We start from the raw sequence: 5,971 nt of genomic DNA, 5'->3' as shown, positions 1-5,971 counted from the left end.
TTGCTAATTTGTGTTTTCCATGTGTTCCATGTGAACATTTCGTAGAGAAATTACATGTGAAAAACTTGGTATAACAAATGCTGAACGTTTGCGATGCTTGGAAATCATCAATTCACTCATTTATTCTCGTTCTGAAGAAGAATATGGATTGAAGAGGAACCAGCTACTGTCAACAAGGCTTCAAAGTGTCATTGATTATTTCAATTCAAACTGGCACAATATTAGAGATGAGTGGGTTGAAGGATTAAAATCCAAAAATCTAACATTTTTGAATAGAACTAATAACAGATTGGAGAGTATCAATCAAAAAATCAAAGATGTTTGTACCAAGTTTACAAAACTTGTTTGAAGAGCTCTTTATATGTATGAATAGCTTGGCAACAGAACGTGACAGTCGTGCATTAGAGCTCATCACAAAGAGATCAACTGCTCTTTTTGAACCTGGCTCCCCTGAAGAATCTTATTCCACCCAGCTTACCCCGTACAGCTTATCATTCTTGTTGAAGCAGTTAGAATTGGTGAAGAAAGTCAAAAATGTCAATGTCACTAGCAACAACAGTTGCGAAATTGAAGGAAGCACAACCACACATCACTGTACATTAACATCATTACGCACGGAGCGAGCGTTAGCGAGCGGAGTGCGACTCTTTTGGCAAACGCATGCGCGTAAGCAAAATTTACAAAATTTCAATGATATGCGGGCACTAAAAATGGAAATTCACCTTTTTTTTCGTCTAGCCGCTATTCCGCTGTGTTTAGCCTCTGGAAATCTTTCAACTTTGAAAATTTCGTGAAAATTAGCGTTTTTTAAGAAGAAGTCGCTGCAGTGTCAATCTTTCGCAAATTTAAAAACCGACTTTCCCTTGGAAAAAATTGACGTTTTTTGTTTTTTTGGTACCCTTGGGGCATAAGGTACCTGTTGACCGCAAAAATTTCAAAATTCGCGAATTGACCGTTGACAACATTAGGGGTAAAGAGACCCACTGACGTCATAGGTTTGGGAAAAACTTCAAAATGCGATATCTCGAGTTTGAAGAAGAGTGGAGAGGTCGTTGACCCCTCATTTTATCGGGAATTTTATGGGGAATGAGATGAGAGGGTTTGTAAGGCTTGAGTAGGACTTTCAAATTTGGCTGATTTTTTAGTCATTTTCAGTTGATGACGTCATCAAAATAGAAAACATGCGATATCTCGAGTTTGAATAAGAGTTGAGAGGTCGTTGACCCCTCATTAGATCGAGAACTTTATGGGGAATGAGATGGAAAGGTTTATAAGGCTTGAATAGGACTTTAAAATTTGAGTAAATCTTTAGCCATTTTCAGTTGATGACGTCATCAAAACAAAAAATGCGATAACTCGAGATTGGAAAGGAATTGGGAGGTCGTTGCCCCCTTATTCTATCGGGAATTTTATGGGGAATAAGATGGAATTGGAAAGGAGTTTGGAAATGGCTAACCCCTCTTTGGATCGGAAAATTTATCGAAAATGCAATGAGAGAGGGGTGTTATGAGGCCTTAGGACGACTTTAAATAAAACTTGGTTAACATTTGGGTAAGCAGCATGAGAAAATCAAAACAAAACAGCCGAAAAGAACTGAACTCTCTGAATAAATAATGGGAAAACGTAGAAGAAACTATTTTTTGATGAGCTCTTACTCCATTCTTTCCAAAAAGTCAGTGAAATTAAATCTGATGAAATATAAAGAAATTATTACAAAACTACTCGACACCACACGTGACACGACCCAAAGCAAATAAATTCAGCTTTCGGCACTTTCGTTCATGAAAACCAAACAGTTTTTTATATCAATGCATGCATAAAAACTTGAAATTCTTTAATACTTGTCAAGAATATTTTCCATGACAAAACGAGGGAAATTCAATGTCTTTGATTACACCAGGTAACGAGGGATTTTTGTAAAAGGTCTCTTGTGTCTCTCCCAATCCACTGTGTCTTTGAATTTTCAGCATCAATTCTTCAACAATCAATACTTCTTACTTCAAAAATTCGACACGTTTACAGGTTGACGATAATTGAAAGTCGAGAAGTTCGCCCCAATTAGTTTTTGTTGCAAAAATGTTGTTTCAGACCATTCATAGCTTAAACCAGTATATGCATTTTCTCATCTCTATGCATCGAAACAAAAACATCGAAAAGTGTTATCAATCTGATAGAGAAACGCAATAATGAAGAATTTCTCCTCAATCGAAAAAATACAATACATCTTCTTTTTCTGTGTATAGTAATGTATACAGTAATCATTTCACATTTCTGAAAAAGCTGCTGCATTTATTTTGAAGCTTCTGAATGACAAAGTTTTTCTTTATTTTGATGTGCATAATTTCGAATGTTTTTGTTCGAATCTTAAATTTGAATCTAACAAGATTTTCGAACAAAAACATTCGAAATTATCTAGAGACCCGGAAGCTATTTTTCATTTTTTAACTTTGGAATTTTTGCTTTCTTTAGCTTTCCGAGTTATGTTGATTTTCTAACTCGGGAAATTGTGCTTCCTTTAACTATCCGAGTTATTTTTCTTTTTTTAACTCGGAAATTTTTGCTTCCTTTAACTTTCTGTAAATACATAGACTAAATCTCTTAAATTTTATGTTTAATAAAAAGGTTCGCCTCGCTCCTAAAATATTTCTTGTATTGCACTCAAAGTCATGCGATAACTATCACTTATTGAGTCTTCATTGGTTTGATAATCATCGATAGAATCTATCGGATCATTTAGAAATCGATTTTATTTCAGTGAAGTTAAAAATTTATTACCCTTTCGGTGACGACATTTATTAGGGCCAAAATGACGTCCTCATCACAAGATTCACAGTATTTTGAGTTTTGATCCGTTTTAAGTTGTAATTTTTAGATTTATGGAATTTTGGATTTTCGGAATTTCTTTGGGGTTTGGGATTTTCGGAAAAAGAGTACGATATTCTTTTGAGCAGCGCATTGAAAGCCTTCACCTCTTCTTACATAACTAGTGGTGGGCTTGAGGCGTCTATAGAATCCTTTCGCTTTGCGAACACGAGACTCGTTCTCCGTGCGTAACCCCTTTTACGATTGATGCAGTTACTCTTTTTTCACAAGTATGCTTCTTCCTTGCCGACATATTTTTGCATTCAGGAAAAAAATTGGTAAACCAGAGTTTGATCCTGCACTCGTCCCACTAAGATGGTCAAGAAAATATTATTTGGATAAACATCATGTTTACAGACAAAGCTGTCAACAATCTTCTGCCACTGTTTCACAGTCTTCCCAGCAGCCGTCTCAACAGAAAATAAGATCTTCACACCAGAAGTACAGAGAAGCATTCAATCAGTCCAAAAAACTGGCAACACTTTTGTCGGAGATGCCAATGAGGAAATTTCAGGATTCCTTGAACAAATTAACAATCCTTGTAAATGCTTGGGAGGAAGGTAAAGAAATCAGCATTCAGCATCAAAGTGCATGATGAGGATGATGACAATGAAGACAATGTTGCCAGTCCAAGAGGTAAGTATAATTACCTTAAAAAAGAGAAGAAATTTTGGCGAGAAGTAATTTTGGCGAATTTGGCGAATTGCCTAAAAAATTCGCCAAATTTGCCAAAATGTGTCCTGCCAAGAGATTTCCATACAGCAAAAATACACACCGGTTTTGACTCGCCACACACCGGTTTTGACTCGCCACACACCGGTTGAGATCGGTTTTTCCCGACTTAAAAACGGTTGAGAAATCGGTGTCAAAGTTTCTAAAATTGAGTATCTCGAGCTTGTTGATTTTTACATACAAACCGGTGCAAAACGGTTTGAAAAGCGATCTCTACCGGTTTTGGAACCGTGTCAACCCGGTTTACGGAGCTGACAAAATAAATTTAAGATTTAATCAGTAGCAAAAACTGTAAATTGTTTCAAATTACTGACTTAAATCCTGAGAAATGGCTGGTGTTTGGAAGGTGGTTGGTTGCTGTCACCCAATCCTAAATTTAGGGAGGTGGGTCTGATGGTCTATCTTGAAGATTATAAAATTTTGAACAAGATTTTTTACAACTTACAATCGTTAAATTTAAGATGAAAAAGCTTCTTCAAAAGTAGTTCCTCCCAAAATAATACCTTAATGGAACCTTTTTTGGTGAGCACTAATTTTGACGAACGGACGAATCTAAGATTTTTTAATTTCGGCGAGAACTAATTTTGGTCAAACAGGAATTTTTTTAAATTTCGGGGAATAAAAGATTTTCTAATTTTGGTTAAAACTTATTCTGGCGAATGACAGCGTAACTCTGTTCTTTTTTGTCTTATTTGAAGCTTATTTTGTGAACTCAAGAAGTTATTTAAATACCAAAATTTTGGCCAGAACTTAATTTGGTGAATGACCTAAAGAATTAATTTTGGGAACTAAATTTGGCAAATTTTGAGTTTAGAGCAGTTGACGGTACTAATTGGACTCTGTCAATGTTAGTTATTCCCAAAGATTTTCCAACAAAATTATTCACAAGTAACCAGGCTTCGGCATAAGAAAAAAGATGACGTGCGATCGTCGCACGCCTAGATTAAAATTTTGAGCCATTTAGCCAATCCTTTTAGACGTGCGATGGCGCGCGTATATTTTTCAGATTTGGAACCTGTCACAGGCGAGTCGACTGGTCTGCTTGAGACAATTCTACCTAGTACTAGTACTGGTACTACTGCTGATCAAACAGGTGAATTTAGACGTACTATTCCAGCAGTGGGAAAATATCTAAAAACAATTTTCAACAATGATCTTTTTTGGACCTACCTCGGAGGTCCTTTAAATTTAACCTATGTTTGTTCGTTCGTCCGTTCGTCTGTTACCAGCTTTTCTCGGGATAGGGTCATTAGTTTTTTCTGATTTTTGGCACAAAGGTGCAAAATGACAATGCCTAAAAAGTGACGGAGCCCGATTTTCAAAAAAAAATGTTTTTTGGAGCAAATTTGGGCCAAAAACTGCCTAAAATAGGGTTTTTTGGACTTTGAGCAAAATTGCTTCATTTGTTTTTTCTGATTTTGGGCAGAAAGGTAGAGTGCAAAGTACCGTAAAATTTGGTCGAAAAAATTTTTCTCGGGAATTTTTTTTCGTTGTTAATTAAGTATTTTCGTTTTTTGGGGAAATTCCCCTTTACCAACTATTTCTCGTATTTTTGTCGACTTTTGATGGCCATTTGTTTATTTTTCAGTCCCTGTAAGTTTTTCTTTCCTTTTCTATTTCCATTCTACATTTATCATTAGGGAGGTCCAATATGCAATGTGCTTGTTTATTTATGATTCGGTTGGGAGAGTAAGTAATAGAATCTGAATAATAATTCATTTTTTGTCTTTTTTAGATGTAAACATTGATTTGGTTTCATCCTCACCAACTTCCTCTCCCCCATGTTCTGACCATGAAAATGATGATGGTAATTTGATAAATCTTTTTTTTGTTCTGGTACTAGACTCTTCCGTAGAGATTTTGCTTGTATCGATGTTTGAATTCTGTATTTTCTCAGACTTTGTACTCCCCTTTACCATTTGGGTCTTAAAACAGTATCTAAACAAAATATGTCACTCAAATAATTATTTCTTCAACTTGTTTAGATACTTGCCGTGGATTTATCAACGATGTTTCCAATCGAATCAAGGAAGCCTCTGTTGCTGATTAGCAGTTGTATCTTGAGATGCCCCACATTTGCCACTTAGTAAAAAGTACCTTTGAGGGGACTTTGGTTACTGAGCGAGCAAACCTCTACAATAGTGGGCTGAGGTTTGATCTTCAGTGCATGAGCCATGGAGCCTTCATGGATGCTCAGCTGTCCGCAATCCAAGAACGGATCTTGGGCTTGCTGGAGGAACAAATCAACAACTCTTTCGTTACAAAATTTAACAGCTTGCCATTTGTGATGAAAGTGTTGATACCAGACACCATAGAAATGATTGTTGCGGAGATGTGTGCTTTGTCCGAAGACCAAGCCTTATTATATTTCAAAAGA

Source organism: Clytia hemisphaerica, unplaced genomic scaffold (assembly GCF_902728285.1).
Source record: "Clytia hemisphaerica strain Z4C2 unplaced genomic scaffold, Clytia hemisphaerica genome assembly, whole genome shotgun sequence".
Taxonomy (NCBI): Eukaryota; Metazoa; Cnidaria; class Hydrozoa; order Leptothecata; family Clytiidae; genus Clytia; species Clytia hemisphaerica.
The sequence above is the reverse complement of the archived record's forward strand: the minus strand, read 5'-3'. Positions refer to the sequence as shown.